This window comes from Mobula hypostoma, chromosome 6 (genome assembly GCF_963921235.1).
Source record: "Mobula hypostoma chromosome 6, sMobHyp1.1, whole genome shotgun sequence".
In the NCBI taxonomy this organism is placed as follows: Eukaryota; Metazoa; Chordata; class Chondrichthyes; order Myliobatiformes; family Myliobatidae; genus Mobula; species Mobula hypostoma.
Genome location: NC_086102.1, coordinates 25,643,431 through 25,667,597, shown reverse-complemented (window position 1 = coordinate 25,667,597; position 24,167 = coordinate 25,643,431).

The following is a 24,167-nucleotide window of genomic DNA, read 5'->3' as shown; positions in this document are numbered from 1 at the left end:
CTCTCACCTCGTCCCACCGACCTGCACTCAGCCCATATCCCTCCATTACTTTCCTGTCCCTATACCTATCCAATTTAACTTTAAATAATAATATCGAACCTGCCTCTACCACTTCTACTGGATTTTCGTTCAATACTTACTTCAAGCTCCCCTGTCCTCCACTGATCATTGACATCGCTATATTCATGCGAGGAAAATATGCGCAGTGTGCTTAATATTAAATTTGTTGGATAAACCCTTTTAGAAACGAAATTGAGTGTATTAGCCACTTATCACCTATATTCCAGTCGTGATTTACACCCCCCCCCGAACAGAATCGGCAAAAACGATTTGTAGAAAAATAATTGGCACGTGCACGCATGTGCAAGTCACACATGCGCACTGGTGCCCGCGAATGGCTTCATGGTCATTGTAGTCTTTCTCTGGGTAAACGCGACGTTTTGACTGCTAACAACAGGAATTCTGCAGATGCTGGAAATTCAAGCAACATACATCAAAGTTGCTGTTGAACGCAGCAGGCCAGGCAGCATCTATAGGAAGAGGTGCAGTCGACGTTTCAGGCCGAGACCCTTCGTCAGGACTAACTGAAGGAAGAGTGAGTAAGGGATATGAAAGCTGGAGGGGGAGGGGGAGATGCAAAATGATAGGAGAAGACAGGAGGGGGAGGGATGGAGCCGAGAGCTGGACAGGTGATTGGCAAAAGGGGATACGAGAGGATCATGGGACAGGAGGTCCGGGAAGAAAGACAAGGTGGGGGGGTGACCCAGAGGATGGGCAAGAGGTATATTCAGAGGGACAGAGGGAGAAAAAGGAGAGTGAGAGAAAGAATGTGTGCATAAAGATGAGTAATAGATGGGGTACGAGGGGGAGGTGGGGCCTTAGCGGAAGTTAGAGAAGTCGATGTTCATGCCATCAGGTTGGAGGCTACCCAGGCGGAACATAAGGTGTTGTTCCTCCAACCTGAGTGTGGCTTCATCTTTACAGTAGAGGAGGCCGTGGATAGACATGTCAGAATGGGAATGGGATGTGGAATTAAAATGTGTGGCACTGGGAGATCCTGCTTTCTCTGGCGGACAGTGGGGAGGGATGGGGGGGACGAATGGACAAGGGAGTTGTGTAGGGAGCGATCCCTGCGGAATGCAGAGAGAGGGGGGGAGGGAAAGATATGCTTAGTGGTGGGATCCCGTTGGAGGTGGCGGAATGATATCTCCGAGACATAGGAGACCACAAATACTGGGACCTGGAACAACAAATGATCGGCTCGACAGCTCAGCTGGCCAAACAACGTTTAGAGTCACAGAATCATGGAGCACTACAACACAGAAACAGGTCTTTCAGCCCATCTTGGCAATACTGAACCGTTATTCAGTGTAGTCCTTTCAATCTACACCTGGACCATAGCCTTCCCATCCATGTACTTATCTATCCGCCACCTCCAACGGGATCCCACCACTAAGCATATCTTTCCCTCCCCCCCCTCTCTGCATTCCGCAGGGATCGCTCCCTACACAACTCCCTTGTCCATTCGTCCCCCCCATCCCTCCCCACTGATCTCCCTCCTGGCACTTATCCGTGTAAGCGGAACAAGTGCTACACATGCCCTTACGCTTCCTCCCTTACCACCATTCAGGGCCCCAAACAGTCCTTTCAGGTGAGGCATCACTTCACCTGTGAGTCGACTGGGGTGATATACTGCGTCTGGTGCTCCCGATGTGGCCTTTTATATATTGGTGAGACCCGACGCAGACTGGGAGACCGCTTTGCTGAACATCTACGCTCTGTCCGCCAGAGAAAGCAGGATCTCCCAGTGGCCACACATTTTAATTCCACATCCCATTCCCATTCTGACATGTCTATCCACGGCCTCCTCTACTGTAAAGATGAAGCCACACTCAGGTTGGAGGAACAACACCTTATATTCCGTCTGGGTAGCCTCCAACCTGATGGCATGAACATTGACTTCTCTAACTTCCGCTAGGCCCCACCTCCCCCTCGTACCCCATCTGTTACTCTTTTTAATGCACACATTCTTTCTCTCACTCTCCTTTTTCTCCCTCTGTCCCTCTGAATATACCTCTTGCCCATCCTCTGGGTCACCCCCCCCCCCGTCTTTCTTCCCGGACCTCCTGTCCCATGATCCTCTCGTACCCCCTTCTGCCTATCACCTGTCCAGCTCTCGGCTCCATCCCGCCCCCTCCTGTCTTCTCCTATCATTTTGCATCTCCCCCTCCCCCTCCAGCTTTCAAATCCCTTACTCACTCTTCCTTCAGTTAGTCCTGACGAAGGGTCTCGGCCTGAAACGTCGACTGCGCTTCTTCCTATAGATGCTGCCTGGCCTGCTGCGTTCACCAGCAACTTTGATGTACGTTTTGACTGCTACTCTTTCTTGTCCGTTGGCAATCATCCTGCCCCCCCCCCCGTCGGCCGGTTCGCAGTGCAAAAATGTTGAGGACCCCTGATTTAGTCTAGATTTAATCCTGCTCCCTAATTTATGGGTATCAATTCAGAGTAAACCAAATAAGTTATACCTTGACACACCTTTGAAACATGGACAAGCTGAAATTATACAAGACTGTAAGACCTTAAGATATAGGAGCAGAATTAGGCCATTTGGCCCATTGAGTTTGATTTGCCATTTCATCATGGGTTACCCATTTACCTCTAAGCCCCAGCCTCCTGCCTTCTTCCCATAACCCTTCATGCCCTGACTAATAGAGAGTCTATCAACCCCTATCTTAAATATACCAATTGACTTAGCTTCCACAGTTGGCTGAGGCAACAAATTCCAAAGCTTCTCTCTGGCTAAAGAAATTCCTCCTCATCTCTGTTCTGAGGCTGTGTCCTCTGGTCTTAGATTCTGCCGCCAAAGGAAACATCCACTCCACCTCCACTCTTTCAAGGCTTTTCAACATTAGATAGATTTCAGTGAGATCCCCCCTCATTCCTCTGAATGCCAATGAATACGGGCCTAACGCCATCAAGCTCTCCTCATATGATAGAAGTTTCAATCCCAGAATCATTCTTGTGAACTTCCTTTGAACCCTCTCCAATGTCAGCACATCCTTTCTTGGATAAGGGGATCAACACTACCAGCACCTTATAAAACCTTAACATTACATCCTTGCTTTTATATTCTAGTCCTCATTGCATTTTTTCTCACCACTGACTCAATCTGAAAATTAATCCTTAGGGGATACTGTACGAGGACTCCACGTCGCTTTCCACCTCAGGTTTTTTAAAATTTTTGCTCCATTTAGAAAATAGTCTATGCTTTTATTTCTTCTATTAAAGTGCATGACCATACACTTTCTGACACTGTATTCCATCTACCACTTCTTTGCCCATTCTCCTAATTTGTCCAAATCCTTCTGTGGCCTCTCTGCTTCGTCAGACTATGGGCCCTTTCACCTATCTTTGAATCATCCAGAAACTTGGTCACAAAGCTATCAATTCTATCATCCAAATCATCAACGTTTTTCATAAAACTTCCAACACAGACCCCTGTGGAACACCACTGATCACTGGCAGCCTTCTAGAAAAGGCTCCCTTTACTCTGTCTCTCTGCCTCCTACCAATCCATGACAGTATCTTTCTTGTAATACCATGAGCTCTTAACTTGTTAAGCAGCTTCATGTATAGCAACTTGTAAAGGCCTCCGAAAATCCAAGTACTGTACACAACATCCACTGATTCTCCATTGTCTATTCTGTTCATTTTTTCAAAGATTTCCAACAGATTTGTCAGTACAACCCATTTTATCATGTGTCTCCAAGTACTTCAAACCACATCCTTAACAATCGACTCCAACATCTTCCCAACCTCTGAGGTCAGACTGACTGGCCTATAATTTTCTTTCTTCTGCCTCTCTGCCTTCTTGAAAAGTGAAGCGACACTTACAATTTTCCAGTCCTCTAGAACCATGCCAGAATCTACTGATTCTTGAAAGATCATTGCTAATGCCTCCTCTATCTCTTCCTCAGCCACCTCTTTCATAATCCTGGAGTGTGCTCCAGGTGACTACCTACCTGTAGCCCTTTCAGTTTCCCAACCGCTTTCTCCCCAATAATGGTAATATCTCTCACTTCTGCCCCTTGATACTCTTGAACTTCTGGCATACTGCTGGTGTTTTCCACAGATGGTTGCAAAATATTTATTTAGTTTGAACGCCATTACTTGTCCCCCATTTACTACCTCTCCAGCATTGTTTTCCTACGGTCCAATGTCCAGTATCGTCTCTCTTCTACATAGTTTATATATGTGAAGAAACTTACAATATTCTCTTTAATATTATTGGCTGGCCTACCTTCGTATTACAACTTTTTCAGCTTTATGACTTTTTTAGTTGTATTCTGGTTGGTTTTAAAAGCTTCCCAATCCTCAGTAATTTTCCCTCAATTATATGGCTTCTCTTTGGTTTTGGCTTCTCTTGTCAGCCAAGGTTACATCACCCTATCTTTAGGATGCTTCTTCTTTGGGATGCATCTATCCTGTGCCTTCCGAATTGCTCCCAGAAACTCTAGCCATTGCTGCTGTATAATCATTCCTGTTAGAGTTCCCTTCCAAGAAAATTTGGCCAGCTCTTCACTCATGCTTCTGTAATTCCCTTACTCCACTGCAATATCAATACATCTGACTTTAGTTTCTCCTTTTCAAATTTCAGAGCGAATTCTATCATATTATGGGAACCTATGGGTTCCTTTACCTTAAGCTCTCTAATCAATTCTGGTTTACTTCACAACACCCAGTCCAGAATAGCTGATCCCCTAGTGTTCTTAACCAGTAGCTGCTCTAAAAAGCCATCTCATAGGCTTTCTACAAATTTACTCCCTGTTAAGCTCCTAGCTATAATCTTTCAGCCACGATTCAGTGATGCCCACAATGTCATACATGCCAATCTGTAACTGCACTATAAGTTCATCAACCTCATTCCATATGCTGTGTGCATTCAAGAACTTTATAACACCTTCAGTCCTGTATTCATCATCCTTTTTGATTTTGTCCTTTTACATTGTAACTCATCCCGTTGAGTGAAATTTTGCCCTATCTTCAGTCTCTCCTCCCTAGCAGTCCCACTATACATTGTCTCTGTTTGTAAACCAACTAGTCCATCCTCAGCCCTATCACTCTGGTTCCCAACCCCCTGCCAAATTAGTTTGAACCCTCCCAAACAGCTCTAATAAATCTGCCCACAGGATATTGGTTGCCCTCGGGTTCAGGTGTAACCGGTCCCTTTTGTACAGGTCATACCTATTCTTACCATCACTGCTTTTCAGTTTTCAACCTAGCTCCCTAAAACCTCTCTTCAGGACCTCCTCACCTTTCCTACCAATGTCATTGGTGCCAATATGTACCAAGGCTTCTGGCTGCTCCTCCTCTCTCTTTAGAATGCCAAGGACCCAGACCGAAATTTTCCTGACCCTGGCACATGTATCTCTATCACGTCCACAGAACCTCAACTCTATTGCTCTAGCTATGAATCTCCTATCACTGCTGTAGTCCTCTTCACATCTCTTCTCCTCTGAACCACAGTCGTAAAGACCTGCTTGCTACAGCCCTCCCGGTAGGTCATCCTCCTCAACAGTAAACAAAATGGCGTACCTATTATGGAGGGGAATGTTCACAGTGTCTTCAGCACTGGCTGCCCATTTCCCTTCTTTCTCCTGACAGTCATTCAGTTACCTGCCTTCTGCAGCCGAGGGGTGACTACTTCCCCGCTCCTCGATCAGTAAACCTAAAGCAATTAATTCAAATAGTAGTACTTTCTAAAGTTATTGTTATGAAATTTGGACTAGCTAAGTGCACAACATTAAACATAAAGAAAGGTGCAATAGAGCTAGTCGAATATAAAACAGAGCAGCAGGATACAATACAAACCAATGAATGATATGAAATGTATAAGTATCTGGGATATCAACAAGCAAAGAAAATAGATCATAGTGTCATAAAGAGAAAACTTTTGACAGAGTTTCCTTCAAGGCTTAAGACAATCTGCCAAGCAGGGTTCAACAGTAAAAATATAAGAAACAGAAGTGTTGTTGCCTATACCCACATTTTGGCACAACATCTTGGTCCGAAACTAATCTGGAAAATTTACAAAGAAAATTAAGAACTGAAATCACAAATTTTAGAAAACACTACGTACACTTGAATGCACTCAGATTAACAATAAACTTAAATGAAACCACAGCCCAGAAAAATGAAGAAGTTCTCACTACAGGAGAAAAAGTTAACCAATGGAAGAGCATGACTCTCCATGGAAGACATGCCCACAATCTGAGCAGACTAGATGTCAACAGGTGTCAAACTCAGAGTTGGAGACCTCTTCCCAGAAACAGAAGAGTTCCTTCCGGCAATACAGGAACAGGTGATTAACACAAAAAAAAGATTAAAAATACATAATAAAAGACAAACAAATTCAGGTTGATAAATGCAGAAAATTCCAACAGAAACCAGAAACAATCCAAGACATTACAGGATCCTGCAGCAGTTTAACTCAATCTGATTACTTATGCAGACAAAATCAAGTGGCAAACACCTTTCATCAGAAACTTGCCTTAAAATACAAACTCATAAAATAAATCACACTTTTCTATAAATAAAGCCTGATCCAGTATTAGCGTCAGAGTACTGCAAATTGTGTTATGACCAATCCATTATTACAGATAGGGCAATCATAATAAACATCTATATGTAATATCAAACAATAAACAAGCAATACAACTTACTTTATAGATATAGCATTTCCAAGCACCAGTAACATACAGAAATCAATGATCAAATAACAGCAGAAATATGCTGAATTGAAAGAGGAAATTAGAAGACTATGGAACATGAACAGGGTATATATACATTGTCCCAATAGTAATATTTACAACTGGTATCATCCCAAAGGTACTACACAACAGCATTAAACAATTGTGGCTGCACAGCATTATTTATGTAAATCTGCAGAAAGCCACAATACTAAACACGACAAGAATAGTCCAAAAGTTCCTAGCAATTGACAAATGAGCATGCTTGGCTATGCCCGTACCTCAGGTTTTACCAGCTTGAGCTGAGAAAAATATATAATAATAATAAATAAATAAGCAATAAATATTGAAAGCATGAGATGAAGAGTCCTTGCGACTGAGTCCATAAGTTTTATGGCAACAGTTCAGTGATGGGGCAAGTGAAGTTATCCCCTTTGGTTCAAGAGCCCAATGGTTGATAGGTATTAACTGTTCCTGAACCTGGTGGTGTGGGTATTGAGAGTCTTGTACCTCCTTCCTGAAGGCAGTAAGTAGTGAGAAAAGAGCAAGGCCTGGAAGATGGAAGCCTTTGATGTTAGATGCTGCTTTCTTATGACAGTGCTGTGTGTAGATGTGCTCAGTGGTGGGGAGCACATCTTGAAGCTTGAAGCAGACATGACTATGTCAAAGTGATGTGTGGGTGGCATGGTCACGTATCAGTTGGGATAGCGCTTCACACTTCCAGTGACCCCGGTTCATTTCCCACTGTTGTCCATAAGCCAATTTTACATTCTCTCCGTGACTGTACGTATTTCCTCCAGGTGCTCCGTTTTCCGCACACTTTGGTCAGGGTTAGTAATCAGAAGGTATGACATTGTTGGTGCTGAAAGCATGGCGATACTTGTGGGGTTCTCCAGCACATCCTCGGACTTGGTTTGGTTGTTGGCACATATAACGCATTTCACCGTATGCCTCGATGTTTCTATGCATGGGCAAGAAATAATGCTAATCTAATCTAATCTGGGTGATTCTTCTCATCTTCCTCTGAGTTCCCAACATCACAGATGCCATTCAACCAATTCAGTTCAGTAGAGCACTGGATACAGCTAAGGGCGCAGAACTCAGCAATGTCCTGACCACAGCACCAGACACCTGCTCTCTGGGTCAATAGCCAAGGTGTTTTAGTACAATTACAATCCTAACATTCACCCAACTCTATTGTCTTGCCAAACCTACATCTCCTTTGTGTCGTTGGACATTATTTTCTTTTATTTTATTTGTTAACGTTCCTGTCATGTCTATTGTTACATTTTTTCCCACTGAAAGGCCTAGATGGAGTAGACGTGGAGAGACATGGAGACATGGGGGAGTCTAGGACCAGAGGGCACAGCTTCAGAATACAAGGATGTTCCCTTAGTACAGAGATGAGGAGGAATTTGTTTGGCCAGAGTGGTGAGTCTGTGGAATACATTGCCATGGACGGCTTTGAAAGCCAAGTCATTGGGTATATTTAAGGCACAGTTTGATAGGTTCTTGATTAGTAAGGGGGTCAAAGGTCGGAGAACAGCATAGAGAGAATAATAAAGAGCCACAGTGCAGATTCAATGGGCCGAATGGCCTGATGTTGCTCCTATGTTTTATGATTTTGTTAATGAAGAGTATGCCCACTACAAGGACAAATTAAGTTTACTTGTAATATGTCCTGTTCACAAAAGCAGAACAAATCTAATGTGGCTAATTCCTGCCCAATCCGTCTCTTCTGATTCATCAGGAGAATGACAATATGTGCCATTAATAGTATTTTCAAGTGGTACTTACCGCAGAGAGAGGGCCTTCGCCCAATCTCCAAAGTAGGCCCAGTTAACTCATCGCTCTCTTTATCAACATTGGTAGTCAGGCAGGAGAGATCAGATGACACCTAATAACCCCCTCACAGGCTACTTTTGAGATCTACCTGCCCCGGTCACAAGACAACAATAAATGAGCCCCTGATGACTTGCTGCAACCGTTCACAGTGATGTGCTGGTCATTGTGTTAGCATTGGTGAGGACAAGAAATTTATTGTAAAGAGTCTCACACTCAGAGGAGACTGCTGGAGGCATCTTCCTCAGTGATTTATCCTGTGGACGTTAGCAGGTTTACTGCAGCCAGCACCTTCTTCCCTACAAACCCCAGCATGCCAGACTTCCCTCTTGGCATTTATTTCACTAAAGATAATGTCCTGGCCTATCCCATGACACTTAATGGCACCCAGCCCATCTTCTGCAGTCAAGGCAGCTGCTGTTCAGTTGCCATGGAGACTGTGCCAAAATTTTCAGCTCTGGAATTCCCCCAGACACTCCCTGAGTGGAATTCTTTCAGGAAATAATTGTGGATACAGGGGAATTTATGGATGTCCCTAAGGTTTGTTAATGTGTGACAGCATAGGTTATTGCAAAAAAATTAAAACTCCCTCTGTTGGAGTTAGCCCGTAGTGTGGATACAAAGCTGGCTGGCTGGGCAACAGAAAGCTGATTACTGAGATACAAGGAATAATGTGACTGGTGCAGCAACCCCAGTATTTTACAAGACATTATTGATTATGGGGAGCAAGGACATGGCAGACCAATTGAATAATTACTTTGGTTCTGTCTTCACTAAGGAGGACATAAATAATCTTCCAGAAATAGTAAGGGACAGAGGGTCCAGTGAGATGGAGGAACTGAGCGAAATACATGTTAGTAGGGAAGTGGTGTTAGGTAAATTGAAGGGATTGAAGGCAGATAAATCCCCAGGGCCAGATGGTCTGCATCCCAGAGTGCTTAAGGAAGTGGCCCAAGAAATAGTGGGTGCATTAGTGATAATTTTTCAAAACTCGTTAGATTCTGGACTAGTTCCTGAGGATTGGAGGGTGGCTAATGTAACCCCACTTTTTAAAAAAGGAGGGAGAGAGAAACCGGGGAATTATAGGCCGGTTAGCCTAACGTCGGTGGTGGGGAAACTGCTGGAGTCAGTTATCAAGGATGTGATAACAGCACATTTGGAAAGCGGTGAAATGATCGGACAAAGTCAGCATGGATTTGTGAAAGGAAAATCATGTCTGACGAATCTCATAGAATTTTTTGAGGATGTAACTAGTAGAGTGGATAGGGGAGAACCAGTGGATGTGGTATATTTGGATTTTCAAAAGGCTTTTGACAAGGTCCCACACAGGAGATTAGTGTGCAAACTTAAAGCACACGGTATTGGGGGTAAGGTATTGGTGTGGGTGGAGAATTGGTTAGCAGACAGGAAGCAAAGAGTGGGAATAAACGGGACCTTTTCAGAATGGCAGGCGGTGACTAGTGGGGTACCGCAAGGCTCAGTGCTGGGACCCCAGTTGTTTACAATATATATTAATGACTTGGATGAGGGAATTAAATGCAGCATCTCCAAGTTTGCGGATGACACGAAGCTGGGTGGCAGTGTTAGCAGTGAGGAGGATGCTAAGAGGATGCAGGGTGACTTGGATAGGTTGGGTGAGTGGGCAAACTCATGGCAGATGCAATTTAATGTGGATAAATGTGAAGTTATCCACTTTGGTGGCAAAAATAGGAAAACAGATTATTATCTGAATGGTGGCCGATTAGGAAAAGGGGAGGTGCAACGAGACCTGGGTGTCATTATACACCAGTCATTGAAAGTGGGCATGCAGGTACAGCAGGCGGTGAAAAAGGCGAACGGTATGCTGGCATTTATAGCGAGAGGATTCGAGTACAGGAGCAGGGAGGTACTACTGCAGTTGTACAAGGCCTTGGTGAGACCACACCTGGAGTATTGTGTGCAGTTTTGGTCCCCTAATCTGAGGAAAGACATCTTTGCCATAGAGGGAGTACAAAGAAGGTTCACCAGATTGATTCCTGGGATGGCAGGTCTTTCATATGAAGAAAGACTGGATGAACTGGGCTTGTACTCGTTGGAATTTAGAAGATTGAGGGGGGATCTGATTGAAACGTATAAGATCCTAAAGGGATTGGACAGGCTAGATGCGGGAAGATTGTTCCCGATGTTGGGGAGGTCTAGAACGAGGGGTCACAGTTTGAGGATAGAGGGGAAGCCTTTTAGGACCGAGGTTAGGAAAAACTTCTTCACACAGAGAGTGGTGAATCTGTGGAATTCTCTGCCACAGCAAACTGTTGAGGCCAGTTCATTAGCTATGTTTAAAAGGAAGTTAGATATGGCCATTGTGGCTACAGGGGTCAGGGGGTATGGAGGGAAGGCTGGGTTCTGAGTTGGATGATCAGCCATGATCATAATAAATGGCGGTGCAGGCTCGAAGGGCCGAATGGCCTACTCCACCTATTTTCTATGTTTCTATGTTTCTATTATAGTTGCTAAGTTAGCCAGTAAGATACGTAGGAATGTAAGTTACAAAAAGAACTTAAGTGGTCTGCAATATGATAAAGATAGATTATGTTGACGTGGAAAATGGATTATAATGTACAGAAATGTAACTTTGTGCATTTTGACAAGAAAATGAAAGAAGAAGCATCTAATCTCTGATGCAGAGGGGTCAGGGTGCCTTCATGCATGGTTTGCAAAGGGTTAGTTACGTAGCTACAACAAGTAATCAGGAGCAACACACACAAAATGCTGGAGCAACCCAGCAAGTCAGGCAGCATTGTGGAAAAGAGTAAACAGTCGTCATTTCGGACCAAGACCCTTCATCGGGACAGTAATTGGTAAGCTAAAAGAATCATGATTATTAGGAAGAAAGGGTTAACGTATGGAGAACAGTTGGGCAGGTTTGGCCTGAGCTCATTGGTGTTTTGAAGAATGATAGTTGATTTTATTTAACCATTAGTTCTGAGAGAGATTGACAGAGCAGACACTGGGGTGGGTGGGGGGGGGGGAGGATGAGGTAAGGAGTGGTTATAGAATTAAGCAAAGATAGAAATGAGATGTTTTATGAGTCTTTGGAAACCTTGAGTTGGAGTTGTTTGTTATTGTCACATGTACAGAGGTCCAGTGAAAACTTATCTTGCACATTGTTCATACAGATCAATTCATCACACAGTGCATTGAGGCAGAGCAAGGTAAAACAAAAATAGATGCAGAATAAAGTGCAACCGTTACAGAGGAAGGTGCAAGATCAGGTAGGTGAAGGAAGAGTCTGGACATTTTTAAGGCAGAGGCATTAAAGACAATGGGTTGAAAGGTGGAAATGTGGAGTTATGGCTACTGTCAGATCAGCCATGGCCTTATTGAATGGCAAAGCAAGCTCAAAAGACTGCTCCTGATACGAATGTTCAGAACTCTATGTCATTCTCAATCTCCCTTTCTTTAAAACATTTATTAAAATCTACCTCTGCTTTATGTTTTTTCAATCATTTGCTAATGTTCCTGCAATATCCACTGCTACATTTTTGCCCAGTTAATATTAAAAGTTTGTTTTTAAAGACGACTCTTTATTGAGAGTGTGAACTACTTGTAATATATTTTAAATCCACTAGGGGGATGTAGAAGCCCATTTCCATAGTGTTTCCTGCCTACAAACACACTCTTCAAGCCACTTCAGCCTAATATGTGACATTGGCAATTCGGAAAGAAATCTTTGTTCTTAAACCCAGAATGCAAAAGGCTTTGGGCCTGTTGTTGATGGACAACTGCGTTCTCTGCGGGTATGATGACCAGTTTCAATAATAAATCCTAACTTTTAGATTCCTACCAGTAAGTTTACTCACAGGCGCCATAGAGCTGTGGGTTCCTCATCAATTTAACTGTCAATGTTTATCTTTGAATTTCAAACCTAAATGCATGGTGATAATCTCAAATTGACTTTAAACAAAGAATACCCGAGGGTTTGATGACAGAGCAGTTTTAATCCATTGTGTTCTGTTAATCTTCCTTGCCGCCATTGGGTGGCGCCAATGTTACGATTAGCGAAGCCCCACCAGAGTAGGATAGAATCATTCTTGGAGCATCGTCAGGTAATTAAAGATCAGAGGCAAGGCAGAGACCCATCATCCGTTGGCGTCTGCTCCGAAACTTGGTTACTTAAATATCACAGAACTGAAGATGACGCAGCTGCACAAGAGGAGAGCAAGGATAATATACTGAGGGGATTCGATAGTGAGGGGTGAGACAGGCACTTCTGCAGTGGTGCGTGTCAGTCCAGGATGGTGGTCGCTCCACTGGTGCCGGGGTCAAAAATGTCGCAGAATGGTGGCAAGGTCTTATAAAGGAGCAGGGTCATCAGCCGGAGTCATGGGCCGCATTGATACCAAGGATATGGATACAATGCAGGATAAGGCCCTGTAACTTGAATTTAGGTGGCGACTTAAAAAAAGAAAGAAGTTTACGTTTATAGTCCTTGGCTAAGAGCTATAGAGTGTAGAAAGGTAAGTCCGATGAATGTATGGTTGAATGGGTGATTCGGGAGGGAAGGTTTTCGAATTCTGGCACCCTTTCTAGGTAAGGTGTGATCTGTACCAATGGGATGGATTGCATCTGAAATGGAACAGGTCCATCTTTGTGAGGGAGAATTTGAGTGTGTTGTTGGGGAAGGTTTAAACAGATCTGGCAGAGGAAGCCAATTCAGAATAGGAGTAGAGTACTGGAGAAATGCAAGGATGCCTCTAGATGGGAGGAATCTGATAAATAAAGCAAATAAACTGTGTTGATCAATGCAAGGGAATATGATACCGTTGCTCTAAAAGAGACACGTTTGAATATAGCCACACACATCAAAGTTGCTGGTGAACGCAGCAGGCCAGGCAGCATCTCTAGGAAGAGGTACAGTCGACGTTTCGGGCCGAGACCCTTCGTCAGGACTAACTGAAAGAAGAGCAAGTAAGAGATTTGAAAGTGGGAGGGGGAGGTGGAGATCCGAAATTATAGGAAAAGACAGGAGGAGGAGGGATGGAGCCAAGAGCTGGACAGTTGATTGGCAAAAAGGATATGAGAAGATCATGGGACAGGAGGCCCAGGGAGAAGGAAAATGGGGAGGGGGGGAAAACCCAGAGGATGGGCAAGGGGTATAGTCAGAGGGACAGAGGGAGAAAAGGGAGAGAGAGAGAGAAAGAATGTGTGTATATAAATAAATAACGGATGGGTTATGAGGGGGCGGTGGGGCATTAGCGGAAGTTAGAGAAGTCAATGTTCATGCCATCAGGTTGGAGGCTACCCAGACGGAATATAAGGTTTTGTTCCTCCAACCTGAGTGTGGCTTCATCTTTACACTGCATCCGGTGCTCCCGATGTGGCCTTCTATATATTGGCGAGACCCGACGCAGACTGGGAGATCATTTTGCTGAACACCTACGCTCTGTCCGCCAGAGAAAGCAGGATCTCCCAGTGGCCACACATTTTAATTCCACATCCCACTCCCATTCTGATATGTCAATCCACGGCCTCCTCTACTGTAAAGATGAAGCCACACTCAGGCTGGAACAACAAAACTGGAGTACTGGAACAGAACTAGAGTACTGGAGAAATGCAAGGATGCCTCTAGATGGGAGGAATCCGATAAATAAAGCAAATAAACTGTGTTGATCAACACAAGGGAATATGATACTGTTGCTCTAAAAGAGACACATTTGAATACAGGAAAGGACTGGCAATTCAGCAGGACCAACAGTTATAATCAGAAAGGGCATTAAAGTCAAGGTTATTATCACTGACTTAGCTGAAGTTTTTTTTTGTTTTGCAGCAACAGTACTATGCAATAACATAACTTACTATAAATTACAAAAATCAATAAATAATACAAAAATAAGGAATAACAAGATTGTGTTCATGGGTTGTACTGGTTGGAATTTAGAAGAATGGGGAGGGGAGAAGGTTCTCATTGAAACCTATCGATTGTTGAAAGGCCAAGATAGAACGGATGTGGAGATGATCATTCTGATAGTGGGGGAATCTAAGACCAAAGTGCACAGCCTGAGAATGGAGAGACGTCCATTTAGTACAGAGATGAACAGGGATTTCTTTAGCAAGAGGGAGTTGAATCTGTGGAATTTGTTAACACAGGCCTTATCGTCTTATAGGTTTATGGACTATTCAGAAATCTGATGGTGGAGGGGAAGAAGTTGCTCATAAAACAACATGCACAGAACACTGGAGGAACTCAGCGGGTCTGGGATCATCTGTGGAGTGGAATCAACAGTCAATGTTTTGGGCTGAGACCCTTTGTCAGGACTGGGCAGGAACTGGCCGGAGCATCTGCAGAATAAGACCATAAGACCTATCAGCAGGGTCTTTATGTGCGGGGCCTATCAGTTGTTGGGAGTAGGCCAGCAGTGAGAGGAGAAGCGACAGGCTTTGGCTCATTCAGGCTTCGGTGAGTTCAGTGGGTAAGTGGACTTCGTTTTTTGGTTTTTTCCTTGCATTTTTTTTGATGGAAATATAGCATGTCGGTGGGGTTAGCATTTTGCTCTGGGTGTCAGATGTGGGAGTCCTGGCACCAGGTGCACCGAGATGCAGCTCCTGAGAGACCGTGTTAGGGATCTGGAGCTGCAGCTTGATGACCTACAGCTTATTAGGGCGAGTGAACAGGAGATAGAGAGGAGCTACAGGGATTTAGTCACCCCGAGGCTGCAGGAGTCAGGTAAGTAGGTGACGGTCAGGGTTGCGAAGGGAAGAGCTCAGATGGTAGAGAGCACCCCTGTGACCAGCCCCCTCAGTAATCGTTATCTCGTTTTGGATACGGTTGAGGGGGATGACCTGACAGAGGACGACCACAGCGATTAAATTTCATTTTATCTGTGAAGTTCATTTAGAAAATGCCAACCCTTTGCAAACTGGCTATGTGTATTTATCTAGCACTTTAATACATCCCCGGCACAGAATTGCTATGGAAAAGAAACCAAAATATTGAAGAAGGCCACAGATATTCCATAACTGCAGCCACAATCGCAAACTGCGGAAGTATTTCTTTGCCACAATGGGATGATTTCATTCTTCTTCTGATCTTCAGTCAAAAACATCTGAGGCATCTTCGAAGTTCTGAGGCTGATATACATTTTCAGATACTGGCCGGAGTTTTCTGCTAAAAGTTTGGCAGAAAGAAATGACAAAGAACTGAAAGGGTGGGACCTGACTGAAGTTCAAGCAGCTTGAAGCTGCTGCGGTCTAGTTACTCGCCATTTTTCTGGGACTCCAAGTAATTGCTCAGGACGGCTGTTTATAACATATGAACAGGCCCTGCCAGCGTGCCTTTGACCGTCAACACAAACTATGGGCTCACTTTCGAGGACTTGACAACTCATGTTTTCAGTATTATTTATTTTCTTACTTATTTGTTATTATTATTTGCGTTTTGTATTTGCACACTTTGTCTTTTACATGTTGTCTGCTTGTCAGTCTATTTGTTTGTAGTTTTTCATTGATTCTATTGTATTTCTTTGTTCTACCACAAGTGCCTGCAAGAAAATGAATCCCAGGATAACATATGGTGGCATATACGTATTAAGATAGTAAATTAATTTTGAACTTTGAATTCAAGCCTAGGAATTGGATTGCACTCACTTCTGGCACATTGGATTAATGTGTTTTCTCAATTTAAGTCCAGTCAAATTTATTGTTCATTGGTTGTCATTGTCACGTGCACCCAGGTCCAGTAAAGAAATTTGTTTTGCATGCCATCCCTACAAATCAATTCAATACAACAGTGTATTAAGGAAAACTATAACAGAATGCAGAATAAAATGTAAAAGTTACAGAGAAAATGCAGTACAGGCAGACAATAAGATATAAGACCGTAACGAGCTAAACTGTGAGGTTGAGAATCAGTCTGCCCAAACTGTACGACTGTTCAATAATCTTAACAGTGGGATTGAAGCTGTCCTTGAACCTGGTATATGTGCTTTCAGGCTTCTATATCCTCTGTCTGATGGGAGTGGAGAGAAGAGGGAATGTCTGAGGTGGGTGCCTACGGGTCTATCCCACATGACCTCATCCTAGTAGGACTTGACCACTACTGCATCCCAGTGGCTATTCGAGACGTGATCACCAGCTACCTAGGAGGATTCAAACTCAGATTTACAACAGCCCATTTCACAACTGGTTGGCAGGACCTCCAGAAGGGAATTCCAACAGGGTGCACCATCTTCCCCGCCCTATTTGTTATGGGAATGAACCTCCTAATATCTGCAGCAGAAGATGTAACCTGCGGCCCGACGTTGGAGTCGGGCATTGTTCAGCCAGCTCTATGAGGGTTCATGGACGACATCACTATAACAACTGTGTCACATCTCCAAGCAAGATGGGTATTGGAAACCCTGGACAATGTAGCCACTTAGGCAAGGATGTTCTAAGTCCACGTGTATGGTGATCAGAAAGGACAAAGTCACTAGCAAGTTTAGCCTCCAAGTTCAGGGTGAGGTCATCTCTTCCGTCGAAGATAACCCGGTAAAATGCTTGGGGAAGTGGTTTAATGTGTCACTGGCAGATGGGGCCAATGTCACCAATGCTGTGAAGCAGGCAGGTGAATGGCTGAAGAAGATTGACAAATCCGGACTTCCTGGAAAATTCAAGACCTGGCTGTACCAATACGGCATTCTGCCCAGGCTTCTCTGGCTCTTCACACTTTATGAGTTCCCCATGACTGTCACAGAGGGCATCGAGAGGAAAACCAACAAGCACCTGCAGAGATGGTTGGAGTTCCCCCAAGCTTCTCTTCAGCAGGCCTCCATATTCGATCTGGCCAACTGCAGCTTCCTGTGTCTTCTGTTGTGGAGGAATTCCAGGTGGCAAAATGCAGAGCCTTATTAAGCTTGAGAGATTCCAATGATGTCTTGGTAAAGCAAGCAGGCGTTATAACCAGACCTGGGCACAAGTGGGCAGCCAACACAGCTGTGGAGCAGGCAGTGTGTTCTTGAAGATGCAAGATATTATCAGCAACCCTTGTGTCAGGTGGCAAGGCCTCGGCTCAGTTCACTTTGAGCAGTGGGAAAACGCAAGCATAAGGAGCAGGCGAGACATGGTACAGGTAGAAGTACAGATCCGTGAGGAAGAGAAGCAGATTTCAAAGGCAGTGGAACAAGGGTCCCAGGGTGCCTGGACAAAATAGCATCTGCCCAAGCGCAAGATCTCATGGGCACAGTTATGGAGACTGGAGCCCTTCCGTATTTCCTTCCTCTTGCGATCCGTGTATGACACCCTTCCTTCGCCATTACATCTGTACACATGGGGGATGAGAGAGGACCGGAACTGTAAACTCTGTGGTCAAAAGGGGACACTGGCTCATATACTGTCCGGGTGTAAAACAGCTCTAACTCAAGGATGGTATAGGTGGTGCCATGTTAAGGTGCTTCTGACTCTTGCTGACACACTAGAGTGGGAGAGATGCAAGAAGAGGACGGCTGGCACAGATTTGAGGAAGGCCATCATCTTTATCAAAGAGGGAACCAGGCTTATCGTAACCAAACAACCAAAGCCCAATCTGCTGCTAACAGCCAAGTTGTGGGAGATGAGGGTCGATATGGGAAGAAGGCTGCAGTTCCCAGATGTGGTGCACACAACCCTACGCCCGGACATTGTACTGTGTTCAGCTGAAGACAAGAAAATAATTCTGGTTGAGCTGACTGTGCCGTGGGAGGAAGGATGGGAAGAGGCCCACGCGGGAAAGGCCTTGAAGTACCAGCCCTTAGTGCAGGAGTGTAAAGACAAGGGATGGCGGGCATGGTTGTTCCCTGTGGAGATCGGCTGCAGAGGTTCCCCAGCCAAATCAGCATGGCGGTTGTTGTCAGATCTGGGCCTGGACGAAAGGAGCAAAAAACAAGCAGCTCATAGGATGGGGGAAGAGGCAGAACGAGCCCCTTGTTGGATTTGGAGTTGGTGAGAGGAGGGAAGCTGGAAGCCAGGAGCAGATGGGCAGTGATTTGGCCACCACTGCCGGCCCACCAACTGGAGAGTGTCGTGGTTAAGGGTCGAAACACTCGGTGAAGGATGGGAACCACCTGATGACATCTGCTCCTGACTGAAGGCTACGGTTACCTTATAAGGCATCTGGAGAATGCACCCTAACAGGTGTATGTAACAAGTAACACATGAACAGGCCCTGCCAGCGTGCCTTTGACCGTCAACACAAACTACGGGCTCACTTTCGAGGACTTGACAACTCATGTTTTCAGTATTATTTATTTTCTTACTTATTTGTTATTATTATTTGCATTTTGTATTTGCACACTTTGTCTTTTACACATTGTCTGCTTGTCAGTCTATTTGTTTGTAGTTTTTCATCGATTCTATTGTATTTCTTCGTTCTACCACAAGTGCCTGCAAGGAAATGAATCCCAAGGTAACATTTGGTAGCATATATGTATTAAGATAATAAATTAATTTTGAACTTTGAATTCAAGCCTAGGAATTGGATTGCACTTCTGGCACATTGGATTAATGTGTTTTCTCAATTTAAGTCCAGTCAAATTTATTGTTCATTGGTTGTCATTGTCACATGCACCCAGGTCCAGTAAAGAACTTTGTTTTGCATGCCATCCCTACAAATCAATTCAATACAACAGTGTATTAAGGAAAACTATAACAGAATGCAGAATAATATGTAAAAGTTACAGAGAAAATGCAGTACAGGCAGACAATAAGATATAAGACTATAACGAGCTAAATTGTGAGGTTAAGAATCAGTCTGCCCAAACTGTACGACTGTTCAATAATAACAGTGGGATAGAAGCTGTCCTTGAACCTGATATATGTGCTTTCAGGCTTTTATATCCTCGGTCCAGTGAGAGTGGAGAGAAGAGAGAATGTCTGAGGTGGATGAGGTCTTTGTTATGCTGGCTGTGAGAAGAATAGGCAGAATCAGTGAAGGGGAAGCTGGTTCTGTGATGTGCTGAGCTCTTTCCACCACCCTCTGCAGTTTTTTCTAGGTCATGGGCAAAGCAGTTGCCATACCAAGCCATGCTGCATCCGGATAGGATGCTCTCATGGGGCAGCACGGTGCCTAAGGTTTTTGGACAGTACTGTATTTGTCAACATGGAGCAGAGAGCGAGCTTGTAGATTTGACAAGAGCAAAGTATGCTGGGTGGAGAGCCAGAGATGGGTGTGGGACATGTGGCAGAGGAGTGTCAGGGACGGTGGAGGGGGGGGGCACGGGGGTGTGGGTGCAAGGCGTTAAGTCTGAAAGGTGAAAATCTTAAGGAGAACATGAGGGAAAGCTTCTCCACCCAGAGGCTTGTGAAACTGTGGACAAAACTGCCAGGACAAGTGGTGATGAGAGCTCGGTTTCAATATTGAAGGGAAGTTTGGACAGGTACGTGGATGGTAGGGGTCTGGATGGTCCCGGTGCAAGTTGATGAGAGGAAGCAGTTTAAATGGATCGGCATGGAGTAGATGGGCCAAAGGGCCTGCTTCTGTGCTGTACTTTTCTATGACTCTAAGTCTGTAAGTGGACCATAAACATTCGTATTGACCGGATGAATAGGTTGGCCTGTATCGGTCTTTCCACATCCTATCCAAAGAGCACACCAGGTTTGCTGAATGAGGCAGAAATAAGACAAAATGTGGTGGCTGATACACTTGATTTTCTACAGAGAATTAATTGCAGAAATTTATCCAACAGTACGATAGTCCTCTCTTATTCTCTCTAATCCTCCGTTTTTTAATATCCATGTGTCTAAGAGTCTAATAAATGTTCCTATTGTACCAGCTAATATCGCCACCCCTGGCAGTGCATTCCAGGCATCAGCACTCTCTGTGTAAAAAAACACACACACCTTCCTCTGATGTCTCCTCTAAACCTTCTATCAGTCATCTTAAATGTTTACCCTCTAGTACTGGCCAGTGCCCCGAGTAAAAACGCACTGGCTTCCACTCTGTCTATGCCTCTCAAAATCTTCTACACCTCTATCAAGCCGCCTGTCATCCTACTCGCTCACACAACTGTTCCTTGTAAGATGTTTTCTCATCCAGACAACTTTTCTTCAACAAGGGTACAATGTTTGCCGTTCTCCAATCCTCTGGTGCCACTCCTGTGTCTAAGGAAGACATAAGGATGATTGTCAAAGCCCCAACATTCTCTTCCCTTGATTCCCCTAGTAACCTGGGATATCATGTCTGACCTTGGGGACTTGTCTATTCTCATGTCTCTCAGAAGCTCCAACAACTGCCTCTTTCTACAGACTACAGCACATTAGCCAGTTTAACACTGAGGTCATATATGTCAAGATCCTTCTCTACGATGAACACTGAAGTAAAGTATTCATTAAGGACCTTCCTGCCCTCCTCTACCTCCAGGCACATTATCCCTAAGCCATCTTACCCTCACTGTGGTTATCCTCCTATTCTTCACATACGTATAGAATGCTTTGTGGTTTTCCTCAATCCTACTTGCCAAGGCAGTTTCATATCCCCTTGTAGCCCTGATAAATCCTCTCCTAAGCTCCTACCTTACAACCGTCAAGTGCCCTGTTTGGTTTTTGCTTCCTAAACCTGAAGTATGCTTCTTTTTTCTCTCTTGACTAAATGTTCCACCTCTCTTGTCAAATATTGATCCTTCACCTTACCATCCCTTCTCTGTCTCATTGGGAGAAACCCATGCAAAGCCCTGTGCAAGTGCTCCCTAAAAAAACTCCACGTATCGGTTGTACATTTCCCTGAGAACTCGCTCCTAATTTATGTTTTCAAATTCTTGCCTAATAATATCATTATTAGCTCTCCCCTAGTTAGTTAATTGCCAGTACTGTCTGCTCCTATCCCTGCCCAAGGCTATCGTAAAGGTCAGGTAGTTGTGGTCACTGTCTCTGAAATGCTCACCCACTGAGAGATCTGTCACCAGACTAGGCTTATTGCCTTGAACTAGATCCCATAAGGTCTCTCCTCTAATTAGCCTGTCCACATAATGTGTCAGGAATTCTTCCCGGCCACACCTAACAAATTCTGCCCCATGTAAAACTTTTGCACCCAGGAGGAGCTAATCATTATTAGGAAAGTTGAAGTCACCCATGACAACAACCTTGTTATCTTAACACCTTTCCCAATTCAGCCTACTTATCTGCTCCTCAGTGCCGGTGTTGCTATTGGTTGCCTATAGAATACTCCCAACAGAGTGATTGATCCCTACCTGTTTCTGGGATCTCATTGAAACCTATCGAATGTGGAGAGGATGTGTACTATGATGGTGGGGGTGCGGAATCTAGGACCAGAGGGCACAGCCTCAGAACAGAGCGATGTCCATTTAGGACAGAGATGAGGAGGAATTTCTTTAGCCCAAGAGTGGTGAATCTGTGGAATTTGTTGCCACAGACGGCTGTGGAGGCCAGGTCATTGGATATATTTAAGGCAGATGTTGATAGATTCTTGATTAGTCAGATTTGAAGGGTCAAGGGGAAAAGGCAGGAAACTAAGGCCAAGGGAGAAATAGATCAGCCATGATGAAATGGCAGACCAGAATCGATGGGCCAAATGGCCTAATTCTGCTCCTATATTTTATGGACTTCCACCCACACTGATTCAGTAGACAATCCCTCCACAACACCCTCCCTTTCTGCAGCTATGATAGTATTCCTGATTAGCTTTGCCATTACCCCACCTCATTTACCTTCCTCCCTGTCCCTTTTGAAGCATCAAAACCCAGGAGCATCTAGCAGCCTCTGGTGAACCATGGCGACATGTTGCAGGCTGCTTACAAAACTTCTAAATGTACTGTACCTCATTTGAATTGCTCTCACTGCAATCCGCAGCAAGTAATTTCCCTTGAAGCAACATACTTTTGAACTGTCTTTTTGAACTAGCAATTTCACCACCTTCTGAAGTACTTGGCAGACTTAACTCTCAAGCATGCAGCTACAGCAACTTTAAGCAGACAAAGCTACATCACCATTGCTGGAAAAGAAGGAAGAGGGGACTGCTGATTCAGAGAAGGCAAAAGGTTGGGGTGTGTGTTTCATGATAAACTCTTCGAGATGCTAGGACGTGGCAGTTTTTTTTTGGTACTCTTGTTCCCCCGACCTGAAACATTTCATGATTAAATGCTGACCATTCCACAGTTTACTGATGCCAGAAGCTGATGTTGATTAGATACTCAAGATATTGAATGCTTTCATCACCAAACAAGAAACAGCCCAACTCAACACATTTAACATTATAGTCAGGGACTTCACTCGGGCTTTTTTGAAGAAATTTCTGGCCAGTTATCATCAGCATATAACCTGCAACACCGGGAGTCCCAACTCACTAGACTACTGCAATACTATGGTAAGGAATACCTGCTGTACCATGCCCAGACCGCATTTCAGGAATTCTGATCACTTGGCTGTCCTTCTGCTACCTGCATACAGGCAGAATCTAAACAGCAAGGCTTCAGAAATAAGGACAACAAAGAGGTGGACACACAAAGCAGAGGTGTGGCTATGGGATTGCTTCGAGTCAGTAGACCAGGCCATGTTCAAGGACTCATCAGAAGATCTGAATGAATACACCACGGTTGTCACGGACTTTATAAAAACAGTCATACACGAGTGTGTCCCCACAAATTCATAGTGTTTTCCCCAAGCAGAACCCCAGGATGAAACAGGAGATCCAGCTCAGTGGCATTCAAGTCTGGCACCCAAGAAAGATACAAGAGGTCCAGGTATGATCTCCGGAAAGCCATCTCACATGTGAGGTGGTAATTCTGGACCAAACTTAAATCACTGAAGGATGCTTGACAGCTTTCATCCCCTCCCCAATCCACCTATCTTCCCCTTACCTGGCTTCACCTATCACCTTCTAATTTGTACGCCTTCTCTGTCCATAAGGCCGTAATACATAGGAGCAGAATTAGGCCACTCAGCTCATCAAGTCCACTCCGCCATTTCACATTGGCTGATCCCAGATCACATTTTACCCCATACACATGCCCTCTCACCAAATCCCTTGATGTCCTGGCCAATCAGGAAGTGCTGTACAGCACTTTGGTCAATGTGGGTTGTTTTTAAATGTGCTATATAAATAAACTTGAATTGACTTGACTTGACTATCAACTTCCGCTTTGAAGATACCCACAGACTTGGCCTCCACTGCAGTCAGAGGCAGAGCATTCCACAGTTTCACCACTCTTTGGCTGAAAAACATCCTCATTACTTCTGTTCTAAAAGGTCATCTCTCAGTTTTAAAGCTGCACCCTCTAGTTCTGGATACCCCACCATAGGAAACATCCCCTTCACATCCACTCTATCTAGTCCTTTCAACATTCAGTAGGCTTCAATGAGATCTCCCCCACATTCTTCTAAATTCCAGTGAGAACGGGCCCAAGGTTGCCAATCACTCCTGATATGTTAACCCCTTCATTCCTGGAATCATCCTCAAGAACCTCCTCTGGACTCTCTCCAATGACAATGCATCCTTCCTGAGATCAGGGCCCCAAAACTGTTGGCAATACTTCAAGTGCAGCCTGATTAGTGTCTTATAAAGCGTCAGCATTATCTGTAGGTAGTCATCCCTAGGCTACAGGAGTCAGTAGTCATCCCTGGGCTACAGGA